Genomic DNA, 14,244 nt, shown 5'->3' with positions numbered 1-14,244 from the left:
TCGGTAGTAAATACTTTGGTATTTTATAGCTGGAGGCACTGCATCAGTGACATACCACAGCGTGCAGAATTTGTCAGTTGATATGAAGAGGTAACCAAAGTTACCTTCACCTGTTGCTTCTCGATCAACAGTTGCACTGGTGTAAATAGGATGAAATCCACGGGGTGGTCATTTTTTAAGTTTTACGAAATTTTTTTAAGATTGACTGTTGCAGATAACCTAATTCTAGTCCGTGAGTTGGGCTATTCAGAGGCGCGGACATTACTTGCACGAGCAATCAAAACACATATTCAACGAATTAACAAAAAATTACTTATTTACTTCTTAATGAAATGCTTTAAGGCACATATGGCAATTTACGAATTGTAGCTGGTGAGTTTGCAAAGCGTATCCACTTGGAATAAATTTCCAGAATGACACCAGTTTGGAGATATGCGCCATCAAATTTTCTGTAAAAATTCACTGTTGTTCCGCTTACCTTTTTATCAAAACGATATTTTATGCATTGAAGCACACAAGTAACTGGAACGCCCAGGCATTTTGTCCCACACTTTGGGAAATAATATCTCGAAGCTGGTGTAATCCTGGAAATTCATGCCAAGTGAGTACGTCTTGCAAGCTCACTGGCTACAATTCGTAAATTACATCATGGCTGTAAAGTATTTATTTGGAAGTTAATCAGTGAATTTTCGTTACTTAGTTGAATATGTCTTGATTTCTCGTGCTAGTAATGTTCGCCTATTCAAATAATGTATAGCTCAAGGACAATAATTAGGCTATCTGCGACAGGCGATAATAAAAAAAAATCCCGTAGAACTTAAAATGATCACCCCGTATATGCTAAGCTGGACGCGAGGTAAGACGTAAAGAAAGAAAACCCGCCGTGATTGCTTAGTGGCTATTGTGTTGGGCTGCTAAGCACAAGGTCGCAGGATCGCATCCCGCCCATGGCGGCCGCATTTCGGTGGGGGCGAAATGCGAAAACACCCGTGTACTTAGATTTAGATGCACGTTAAAGAACCCCAGGCGGTCCAAATTATTCCCGAGTCCCCCGCTACGGCGTGCCTCATAATCAGATCGTTATTTTAGCACGTAAAACTCCGTAATTTAAGGCGTAAAGAAAGCTATTGTGGCAGGCATGAAGGGTATTGCACAGGTGTATTTGCCAGCTATTTAAACAAACACGCGCAGAGGCAAAAACGTAAGATCGCTGACCGACGCATGCATGGCCGAAGCATTCCGGCGACATCGTCATTTCCTCCGCTTTAAAGTGCGATGCTTTCTGTTTCCTCAAAATCATTTCGTAACAATATAAACTTAAAAGGTCGTATTGTCCCATATTCTACGTGGAAACAACATGACATATGTTCCTATTTTGCTATATTGCTTAGCAAGAAAACGAGGTACTACAACAAAAAAACTGCTTCCCGCGGGCTCGTTTGACAAACGCGATCTCATGTGTCATCTCATGTGGCGGTCATTATATCTCTCATTATCTGTGGAAAGCGATAAGTTTCTTGAACTTTCTCTCGAGCCGCCACAGAAAATGGCAGATATTTATTAATGCGAATAGCTTAGCTTGGCTTTTCTTTCGCCCGTTATCGCGGTGATCGGTGTCGGAGTTTCGCCTCTTTAACCACCGCTATACTTAAACCACCGTATTCTAGAACGCTCCTTCACTCAACACTCCACCTCGACTCAAGAACGGGAATGGCAGCGCTGTCTCTCGACAGAAATAGTCGCCGCGCTTCATCGATTGCTCTGCATTTCTTGATTTATTTATACGCCTTCGTGGCCACTCGATGTTAGAGCTAGAGCAGTGCGAGTGTAAACAAGAGAAGGTGTACGAGCAAGTGCATTTCGTTGCAAGAGATCTTCGACTGCAGACTTGAAGGATGCAGGTATACTGGGAGCGATACGAGAGAGTTGGGCAGGCAATCAGGAATGAGGGATTCGGGGAAACACTCGGTATTACAGTTCGGCACGCACGACTACATTGAGACGCTTCTCCTATGCGCGAAGACGCGTAATGAGAGACAGAAAAGAGGGAATCTCTTAATGTTTTAAGTAGAGTAAATAATTCGGCGCAGTACGCATGCAGACGGGATAGGGGACCTCGTGCAAAGAGATCAGAAAAATCTTTCTTTTTTTTTCTCTCTCTCTGCGATAGGCTGGATTGGCTGCGTGCGAAATTGCGCAAGGTCGTGCCGTTCCTGGCTGTTATAATAGCAACGATCAATCCTTTCCATCCGGCAGACGGGCTCGAGGCTTCAGCGGCACGTCGTTCAACAGACATGCCATCTCGCCCGCCATTCCGAGCGTGTTTGCCTCCCCTCTTTGTTATGGCTAGGGAAAGGGCAGAATCGAAGTCCGCTTCCTGCGCAGACGGCACCGACACCTCTGCCGCGTGTGCACTACTGTACCACGTGGTTCATCCGCGACTCCTCTGAGCTGCAGCTGTCACGACACCGAGATCGAGCTCGCTCAGCAGGCCACAATGATAGTACAGCGCGCTTGCTTAAGCGTCTGTACGACCTTTATAGCGACCGCGATATTGTTGCGTTTGCTGCTAAAATGTCTTGGAAGGGGAAGACAAAAACATGGCAGAAAGTCGACCCCATTATTTGCGCCGTACTCGCTGACGAAACGGCGCGCAACGCAACGTTGGCGTGTTAAACATAATTTTTTAACATCGTTAGCTGGCAAAAATAACTTGCTCGCTGTCTCGGGACATTGAGAATAAAGCTCGGAAACTATACGTGCGTGGCCATGACGTCAGCGGGAATAAATGGTTCATTCAGTTTCCCGTCCATTAACTAACCTTCGTTTGGCATCGATACATTCGTTTCTTTAGAGGAGAGAATAAATGAAAAAAAAATGTCGCAGTTTCACCCGAAAGGCAAAGCATCAATTGCGATAGCAACTTAGTAGAGAGCTATAAGGAGTAAGGATCGTAGTTTTATCAGCTGTATAAACTTGGACATGCAGCAGCGCCAGCAACGCGCAAAACTGTTGTCGACGCCGCCGCCGTTTTGCCCGCGTCCGCAACGAACGCGCGCGGCGTTGGTGACTGTGCCAGGGTAGGGTGCCTCGATACCCAGCGCCGCCGTCCAGGGTGGAGACAACCCCGCTGGCGCCGCCATATTGAGTCACACGAGCTGAGACTCAGCTACGCTTGCGTTCATAAATAGTGTTACTCGCGGCGCACTTCCAAGTGCTTTGCCTTGATGAGGATTTTTTATCGGTATCGCATCTGCACATCTTTATAACCAATATCCGTTAACTCGTCGAAGGTCCAAGACGTAAATGTATGGCGCCCGGAACATGCCCCAAGTTGCCTAATTCAATCACATTTAATATGCCGTGTGTATGTTTGAAATACGCACTTTTTTTTGCGCTTCGATGCTTGGTATATAAGTTTTGCGACCCCCTGTGTGTGGAAGTTTCTTTTTCGCTGTATTTTGGTTTACACGTCACGCCTCCTTTACCGTAGCCAGCCGCTCGCGCACGGCGGTTAGTTTCCCTTGCGTTGCGCGTGCTCTTCGCGTTCGTTGCAATTATTTGACAATATCTACACGCAATTTTGCTTTTTTTTTTTTGCCCACAAAACTGTGTGCTGACAGGATTAAGCTGGTGTAAAAATAACTGCGATGTGAAAATAAGGTTTAGTTAGTGCTGTAGAGAAACATGTAACGTAACTTGTCTGTGTCATTCTTGCGTAGTACACACAAGAAACCAAACGATGCACAAAATACATTTACTTATAATGTCTAGTACAATCAATCATGAAAGAGATATGTACATGAAAAATTATATGCACTGTGTGGTGCCTGAAGGTTATGTTGAAAGACGAGATAAAAAAAAAATCGCAAGGTAGGCTTGACACACAATTCGGGATAGTGAGTTTTTTTTTTTTATTTATTCATTACATGGGGGGGGGGGGGAGTTCAAGTGAGTATATCAACCTTATTACACACAATATAAATCGAAAACAAGAATGCAAACAAGAAAACGCAACCGCGGGTAACATTAATCAATATATCCAGCCAGAATACATCAGCTACCATCGAATACGTCGCATCAGCCAAACACATCGATGGCGAGTACAGAACATTTTATAAATAACCGTTATAACACTGATAACTACATTGAAAAAATAAACAACACTGCATACACATCGCGTACAAAAACCGTAAATGAAGCTAAGACAGTCAAATACAGATTAGCAATGTTTTTCACTTCTAAAATATAGTCCATGATGATGTAGGGCTGTTGACTTTCACAGACGGCTCCCATCCTGTCGATTTCACTCGTACTGGTCCTCTTCAAAGTGTTTCTAAGTACAAGTAAAACAACAAAAGTGATTATTGATATGAAAAGTTGCCTTGTAAATACAGAGAACCCATTACAGTGCTTAAAAATAAATTTTCGCAGAAGTAATGCTGTATTACCTCGCTTCACACGTTTCGAAGAAATGCACAGGCTACAACAGACACCATGCCAGAAAGCGCCGAAACATTTTGGTCCCATGATGCCCCTTAACTCTACTACACCTGGGCATACCGTGCACAGGCATTTAAAGACCGTCACAGTACCCACTACGATCGGGAATGAGCACGAATGACCATCGGCTTACGAGCACCACGCTACAAATATATTCGTCTAAAAAAATCAGCTATATAACGTAACAACCTGAGATTCGCAAGATATCTGCTGAGAATAGAGAAAATCGCAATGCTTCACTTGCCACGTACACAACAGCTGCTCTCCCCAGAAGCACTGCGTTCATTAGTCCCAAATAACCAGTAGCGAAAAAAGAAACTGAGGGGGAAAAAAAAGAAACAAGAGACACACGATGTGTGCTTCCCGTGAAAAAGTAAAATAGGTGGTTCACATGACGATTTGTAGCTAATGTAAGGCTATTTTGCGGCGAAGCATTTTCGTCAGTTTTTAAAATAAGGGTACTACTCGCATAGACTGCGCTGATCAAAACGGCAAAAGCCTATGCGACGTGCGCTCGCAAACCATAGGCTACTCAGCATCGGTGCAGTGCTTAGTTCGTGAGCGAACGTAGGTACGTGAGCGAGGATCAGAGAATACTTTCTTATTCAAATGAAAAACACGGTGCGATAGTCAACTTTCTTGACACTTACCTCGCAAATGTAGGAGCTATCCGTTGCCTTCCAGTGATACCGCTTTACTTGGGCTTCCCATCTCTTCCTTCGCTCTGGGTCCCGGGGGAAGCGTAAACAACGAAGCCCTTTACGCGTCGATCCGGTGCACTTGGGAACACAACAGCCCGTCATGTCGACTCGATGCACTTGACAAGCTTGTCATTCATGCGGCTGAACACTGTCCAGCAAGCAGAAGCGTCAGCGAAGTATCCGCGCGCACTGTGTCTCGAACTAAGCACCGGCACCAAGCACTCGCAACCGCTCGCTGTGACTCAAGATGGCGTCGCAGCGAGAAAGCGGCGGCGCGGGTGCGGTCAAAGGATGGCACCACCCTGAACGGCGGCGCTGGCATCGACGCACCCTATCCCAGGGCCTCTGGGGGTGGCTCGGAGGTTTTCGACGAGATCAGAACGGGAAACTCGTCTATCGGCGCCGATCAAGTCTGTACCACCTTCTCGCTTCGCAACGTTTTTATATAAATACGCATGTAGTGCTGCAGCTAAACGTCGCCTCCCCTCCCTCCCGTCCCCCCACGGCTTTTCACGCGACGAAAGAAGTCGCGTTTGCTCTCTCTCTCTCTCTCTCTCTCTCTCTCTCTCTATATATATATATATATATATATATATATATATATATATATATGGTGACTGTAAAGGAGGAAGAAAATCACATCATATCCACGGGGTGAATGATGATGAGTGGGCGAAGCTCCGGAGGGAATCATCAGATCTCCCGCTTAAGGGGACGCTAGCACAAACGCGTTAGAAACGTGCAGTACTCTCTAGTAAGGGGCAGCGGCCACAGCGTCTTACGCAGCCATTACATTACGCAGCCAACATTACATTACATTACATGCCGGAACGTGCACCGCGTTTGCCGACGCCATCACATGACTGCTGAGAGAGTATACCCCCCGTATTCATAAACGCTCCTCGACTTGAACTTGACTTGCCACAGCTTTGGGCAGCGCGTTCGAAACGCCTTGAAGGTAAGGCGGAGAGGCCACAGCGTCTTACACCAGCTTCTTACACGGGCCGTAACGCGCTAGCACAAACGCGTTAGAAACGCGCTAGAAACGCGGCCTTTCGTTAATGTTGGGTATTTATTGGCATCGTGGTGCGTGTGTCCATGTCCGCTTCGTGGCGTAGTGGGCTAACGCCGCGCGCTCGGAAGCGAGGGGTCCCTGGTGGCGTAGAACACTAGGCGATAGCGTATTCTGGAAAGAGGCAAAATGATCACTAAAAGCATTCGATATGTCAGCCTCGTTTGTGCATTCCACATTGTGGTAAATTATTTTCAATGCCCGTGTTAGACTCTGTAATATTAAGAAATTGTTTAATAAGCTCCCAATTACGCCTGGTATTCGTTCCGTTCTGAATTATCCGTCTTTCATAATAGTCCCGTTTTGCGCGTTTAAGGATACCAGAAAGCATATTGATATAATTCTTAAATTTCATTCGCAAAGCTGTGTTGAAAGGCTGAAATTTCACCTTTTTGTGAAGATTATTCTTTTTTATAATATAGAGCGCAGCAACGCATTTGCAATCCATGGATTTCTGGGAGACGAGAATCTATGCTTGAAGGACACATGAGTTGTGCACTCATTAATATAGTTTGTTATTGTTGATGAAATATCGAATACGCCCTCTCAGGACAGTTTTCTTGAAAAACGCTGTTCCAACAAGTGCCTTGCACTTTCTGTATAAATTAAGTTTCATTGAAAGAACTTTTGGAATATTGGTGACACTGCGTACGTTTTGCGACACCCAGAAAGAAGAACAGATAATAGTGGTCAGTAATGGAATAATCTATTACTTCCAATGGTATAATCAGAAGATGACGAGGAAAATATATGATCTATCAATGTGCAAAAACCAGAAGTGTCGCACCTGGTTGGAACGTCGATCAAGGAAGAGAAACCGCAGCTAAATAAGCAGTTGGTATATTCAGAGCATCACTGACAGTTGGGATTAAGTATGCTTATGTTAATGTCACCACGAGTGATGATGTTCTTGTTTTCATTGGTTATTATACTGAGTATTCCTTCTAGCTGTGAACAAAAGTCCGAATACGACAATGATGGGGAACGATAAACGGATGCCAGGATTGTATTCTGGTTATTGAGTGACAGGACATCCAGACAGACTCGTACAACAAATTGGGGAACGAAAGATCACGAAAGTGTACGCATTGCGCAATCAACGAATTCACAAAAATGGCAGATCCACCATCTCCGCTGAACCCCACAGTAACTATATTCACTGACATATCCTGGCAGACCAAATAGATTGCCACCTACTGGTGTTAGCCATGTTTCAGACAGGCATATATATTAAAGAAAAATTATGGTTAAGTAAAGAAAGAAAGTTCAAAAGGTCATCATGATGCTTGCGCAGACTTCGAATATTGCAGTGAATGAATGAAAATTTGGGTGATTTGTCATGTAGCAACGTTTTCGTCTTATCACAAGTAAACATGCCTCTATTCATGGTGAGGATTTACCTCGGAAAAACGGGAGTACAGTATCACTGATTATGTAAAGATAGCCAGATCGCTTACGCCTGACAGGCGATAAACGCGGCTGTTCTCAGTTTTTCTGGCTTTGATCGCGCAGTTTTCAGTACAGAGGAATCGCCATCTTTTAGTCTTTTTCAATTCGAAGCTTGCCCGAAAAGTCGCTTGTTCTCTGGCGTGAGGTGATCATTCACAAAGAACGGGGAATCACAGTTTCGCTAAAATCCAATGGCTGATTTGGTGAGCTTAGCCTTTAGCTTTACTAATGAATTCAGCTCGCTTAGGTCTTGAACAGAATCACGCGATAATGTTCTTGTCTATTTTTTTTTTCTGCGGGGACAAGCTGAGCAATGTCAATGTCCGGAGAGGATGATAGGAACAGCCAATCTTTTCACCAATGGTTTGTATTACAGCCTAGGCGGTTTTCACCTTCCGTGACGGGAATGCCTTTTCCTTCAACGTTGTTCAGGCGAGAATACTGCTCTATAGAGACCTGAGACGTTGATGGCAGGTTTGTGTTTTCATCCTTCAACAACTTATTTTCCTTCAAAATTGTCTCATTCTGTACTTTCACGGATTCATACAGTCCATTAAACATGCTAAGACTTTCTTGCATTGATTTCATTTCGGCACATAGTGTTCCTATTTCTTTCGCTAGCTCAGCACACGACGGCATCTTCAAACAAGCAGAACAGACACTTGTGGCAACAAGGCAGCGGCTAAGATGGATTAGGAAATGCACAACTTTATAGGAGACAAACACTGTACGAAGTATCGGGACGGAATTAGGTTGCTTGCGCGCTGCCGCAACCCTTGCTGCCAAGTGAACCGAACACGAGGCCATAGGCTCGGCGGCAGAACGGTTTGAACCAAACCCGAGACCCAATGGTTCAAACTGAATTAGTGCTGCCAATTAGCATCCCTTAGTGATACGTCCGTTAAGGAGTTACCTCCCTTTGCTACCTAGTTCGAATCGAATCGAAACCCAGACTATAGGCTTGGCGGCAAAACGCCATTTTTTACGTTGTCGTGTCGCTGTGAAAACGTTTCTTGTATGAGAAGGTTATTTGACATGTATTCTTGTATGTTGAACCCTGTATGTTGTAGGTTAGACCCATTAAAGGGCTAAGGAGTAGCCGGCGCCTTATTTGTGCGTCAACATCTCCTGATATCATATCAATAAATAAAAAAGCACCTCGCCGGGTAGCAAAGGGATGTAACTCTTTCGTAAGAGACGTAGCGCTAAGGGATGCTAATTGGCAGCACTAATTCAGTTTACAGTCATGAAGTATTCCTTTTTCTTATTATTTATTATTTGTGAAACATGCAAAGCTAGTAGAGCTGCTATCCGAAAATTCCTTAGCTAAGAAATAAAAGCATAACCAAATTACCGAACACAATACAACGCAGCTCCGTGGATCACAGAGACTATAAAGAAAAAGGGAGAGAAGGATAAATAAAAGGCAGAGAGGTTAACCAGGACTGAGCCCGGTTGGCTAACCTGCACTGGGGAAAGCGAAAGGAGGAAGAAGGAGAGCAAGTGCAGAGTTGGCGTCGCCATGAAAGCTCTCCGCTCGGTATCGCAGGCGGCCGCTCCGTCCGGTAGCCCTTATAAATTGCAGCAGCACTTTTGTGGTATTCTGCATCTTTGATATGCCATTAGTCCTGTGTTCTCTTCTCGTCCTCGTTCCTCTTGCACTACTATGTTTTTTTTTTCTCTCAGTGATGTGTCAAGTCACTGGTACCAAGATCTTGACCAACGAGAAAGGTATTCCGTCTAGCTGGTTTAGATCTGTGCAGGAGTGAACCCTTTTTCAAACGAAGGGCAGTAGCACAGGAGGTGTTCTATAGTCTCTTCGACACCAAAGGCACTGCACTCGGTGCTATCAGGCTATTCCAGTCAATAATGAGTACAAGAAAAAAAAGGGGCATGGTTGTAAGAGTACAAGGACAACTCAGGCAATAAGAATGTCATGTGAACATAGAGAAAATTAAAGATGCGCATAAATTAGTGTTCGCGGATCGCAATTTCCCAACAGAGCCTAACTTATCTTCCCTCTTTCGTGTGCCTTTAAGGGGGACACTGGGCAAGAAATCGAACTTATCGACAGAAAAAGATACATTGCAAGATTTCTGTGATTTGAAAATCCTGCATTTTTTAAAGTTATCAGTGTTCTACAAGACCAGCAATCCGTGTTTATTCATGGCAGGCCCGTAGCCAAGAATTTTTTCGAGGGGCGGGGGGGGGGGGGGGGGGGGGGATAGGCACTTGCTGAAGGCCTTGGCTATTTGAGGAAAGCACCTATGTTTCAGTAATTATTTGCAATAAAAATCGCATTATGTAAATTATCTGACTTTTTAAATACTAGAAGAAGGGGGGGGGGGGGGCGGAAGGGTCGCAGTGGCGGCACAGTCGGGAGCGCAGCCTCCCCTCCCTGTTTACCGGGCGCCGACTGTCGGTTGCGGCGTCCTCTACTCTTTTGTGATGTTCCGGGTCGCCGTTCGGCCGATGTACTCTGGGTGACCCCTTCGGCCGATGTACTCAGTGCCGTAGGAAAGATCTGCTAAGGCTTGCAAATGGTGAGCACGTTTCTTTGCACAGCGGGGTGGCGGGAGCTTTGCTGGATAACCCCCCCCCCCCCCCTAATCAAAATTTCGGGACGGGAGGGGGGCTTGGACCCCCCCCCCCCCCCCCCCTGGCTATGGGCCTGATTCATGGGCCGGCAGCATCTGGTGGGAGCGACAACCGTTTTTTAACCTGCGCTTGCGGAGCTGGCAAAAATTTTGCCGTTTCTCCCAAAGAGCGAACCATATTGACAGCGTGGTTTAACATTGCGCTTGGACTTCTCGGACGGTGTTCTCGCGACACGAGGGTGCGACATGTCGGTGCGACGCAACACGCGAATCAAGAACGCCCCGGCATAGCAACACGAGGCTTGACATGTAGTGCTGTCAGCATCTAGCTTTATTTTACACGTGAATATACTGGCCCGTTATTTCAGGTCTAACTTTCAAAAGGATGAAAGCCGTTATTCCCGGGAGTGAACGCTAGTTCCGAAGAGGACAGCCGATACTAAAGTATGGAGTGCAAGACCGCGTGGTTCGACGATAATGCGAGATAAAGGCACTGAGAAGTGGCCAGGTGCTCCAAAGATACTCCTTTGTTTCTCTTGCGCAAATATATACACTTGCAGAGAACATACAGTGATCTCCGAAACCCCCAAATCTTCTCTCTTACGGTGCTGATAATGTGGTATCTCCAAGCACTGATTCCCGCGACAGCAACGTCGAAGAAATCTGGACTGAGCTCGATAGATTGAGTGCTTGATCATCGTTTTCTGTTTTTGTCTTTTTCTCTTTTTTTTAATCAATCACTATGCTATTGTTCATATATATTTACAGACGACTGTCATAAACGCTGGACTCCTAAGTTATTCTCGAAGACACGTGAAACGTCAACAGATTAAAAAACAAACTTTAGCGTACGTTACGAACGTACCAAGCACCTGGTAATATGGTAACAATGTGTGTACCGTAGAAAAATAGAAAAGTGTCAGTGAGGATGCATGCGAAAGTGCGACGCTGCACTGCTGCCGAGAGTGTCAACAGCCTAAATGTATGCCTTTAGCTGCATCGCTTTGGTCACGTAACAAGGCGTGAAAGAAAGTCGAGGGTTTCTGCTTCGGAGTGGCAAGAGAGTATCGGAGCAGGGGATACACTGAGCCCGCAATGGTGGTCCAGTGCATATCTGGCGTTCTGCCAACATTGCGTCGCGCCATCACTACGGCCAGTTTCTATTTTCGTGGCGACGCCCCTAAATGGCACGATGTTGGACAAGCGGGAAGCGCGACAGAGCTAGAAGACCGGCTGTAGTACCTACACGTATCATGCATGATGCGTTTCGGTGGTGGCGCAATACCAGTGTGTGCACTACAAATTGCTTCTATGCTAATCACATTATCGCCAATTGCTTGTCTCTATCTTTCTTGTTCTTCATCATCATCAGTCTATTTTTTATGTCCACTGCAGGGCGTATAGGCCTCGCCCAGCAACCTCCCATTACAGCTGTCTTGCGCAATAGCTGATTCCAACTTGCGCCGGCAGATTTCCTAACTTCATCACCTCGCCTAATTTTCTGCCGTCCTCGACTGCGCTTCCGTTACATTGGCACCCATTCTGTAACTCTAAGGGTCCACCACTGCGCTCCGCCTTACATGTACTGCGCAGCTCCTTTTTTTCTATCTTAATGTCAACTAGAATATCGGCTATTGCCGTTTGCTCTCTAATCAACACCGCGCTCTCTTTTCATCTCTTAACGTCACGCCTAATATTTTTTCCTTATATTTCTTGTCATTGCAGAGGCTAAATTGCTATAATCTTGTTTTTGCGTGGTGCTCTTCCTGAGAGGCTTCAAAGGCTCGAAAGGGCACGGGACAGGGCCCCCTGCAAGGTACTGCGTCCTTTTCTCTTTACGCATTTGTCATGTCCGCCTGGTGCAGCCCATGTCGTGGTGCAAACACCAAATAACCCAGCAGCACGCCCTGTCGGCGTTCTACAAAGCATTCCAGTATAGTGTAACAGCTACCAGCGTCAATCACGTTCATTGCAAATAAGACGCCGAAACACCAAGGCGCTGAAGCGACGTTGTGTGTTTTCAAATGAAATCATCTTATCGCATTAATATACATACAAATAACCATATAGGTAAATATACAGGTCCCGTTCACAATCGCTTGCGTGTTTTCTAATTTATTTATTTATTTATTTATTTATTTATTTATTTATTTATTTATTTATTTATTTATTTATTTATTTATTTATTTATTTATTTATTATTTATTTATTTATTTATTTATTTATTTATTTATTTATTTATTATTTATTTATTTATTTATTTATTTATTTATTACGACTATGCTGCAGCTTAGTAATCGGGCTGCCATATTTTAGACCGGCAGCCGCAAAGTCCTGTTTTCAGAAGCACGCCAGTTAGCTCTGTTATTGTTCTCGCATTAAATTCTTTCAGCGGATCCGTAATGTCTCGCGAAAGTACCAATGGCGATAACACACTTCTACGTACCTCACACCCGAAGCCTTTATTGACGCTGACGATTTCTCCATAAAGGCCGCGCGTTTTCCTATTTCCGCTGTCGCATGGTCCGATACATAGGCGCGCATTCTTCCGCGTTTCTACTAAAATACACGACGCGCGCGCACAGTGTCACGAGACAGAAAGCATAAACGGTCGTTTGCGCTGCTGCAGTCGCTGTTACGCAACTCGCTTGGGTACAAGAAGCAATAAAGAAAAAAAAAAGGCACCGAAAGACAAAGCCGCACAGCAGCCATTTCAGCGTGATTACCATGACATGACCATCTACCTTCGCTGCGTCGACAGATATAGAGGACCACTAAGGCAAACAAGATGATCAAGGGGTGTGCACGCTGTCGTTGCATCCGCTGAGTCAGAGGCTGCGAGTCAACAGTGTGCAGGATTGGGCTACAGCTGGTTGGACATAAAGTTTTTTTTTTTTTATTTCTTAGTTTTCATGTGTTGCCTTGTATTGAGCGTTGTTGTTGTCCGTGCTGTATAAAAGCTTCCTTTTCGAAAAGAATAAACCAGTATTGGAAGTAGTATCATCATCGTCCCTTCTCTGGTGTCCTAGTTGCACTTTCGAGTCGTCTGTTTAATTAACCGTGAGTCAGCTTTCCTTCTATGCGATCCTAACGTGGTGAAATTGGTCTTTTCGATTCAATCTAAATACAATTTCGGTTTATTCTAGGTCAGATTTCTTATACATCGCAAAATTGCGTGACAACAGCATCTGGACACTATGCTGCAGGCTTACCGAGAGCCACTCAGAAGTGACAACTTCAACGAGCAATTTAAACGTAAATGCATAGTGCATATTGTGAAACATTTATTCGGAATGACAACACTCAGGATAATGCAACAGTAGGATCACAGCACAAAAGCATTGAAATACCACGAAGATACGTTTATACTTCACTGGCAATGCAACGTCGCAAGAACGGCAGGAAAGCAAAGGAGAAAGGAAAACGTTGCTTCACAACCTTCAGAAGAAAGGCGTTCCACACGCAAGCTTTGAAGACGTAGGGTTCCCTGAAGGGTCCCCACTTTTATCAGGAAGGGAGTTCTACGACTGTCGATTGCCTTTCTCCGAGTTGATCAACGTCTCGCGGCACACCCTTGCTAGCAACGTATGAGAGGCTCATGCGGAACAATAGACCTCTCCTGGGCTACGTCACACCGCGCCAGGGACGTCATAGCGTGATGTCACCGGCACACGTGCATGCGTTCAGAAGCACGCCAAATGTCCTGGTTGGCAAAACACAGCCGACGCCGGCGTTCTGCTACGTGGTGCAACCGCGCAGTGCTTGCTGTAGGCCACGTGGACGCGTTTTTTTATTTCGTTTTTTTTTTCGTTTTTTTTTTTTTCACATGAACCTCCACAATTCTCTTGTCAACCAGATTATCAGTATTGTGTGTCGGAAAACATCGCTGTGTGGTAAACTGCGTGATCAAAATATGGTGACG

Source organism: Dermacentor silvarum, chromosome 6 (genome assembly GCF_013339745.2).
Source record: "Dermacentor silvarum isolate Dsil-2018 chromosome 6, BIME_Dsil_1.4, whole genome shotgun sequence".
NCBI lineage: Eukaryota > Metazoa > Arthropoda > Arachnida > Ixodida > Ixodidae > Dermacentor > Dermacentor silvarum.
Note: the sequence above shows the minus strand (reverse complement) of the source record.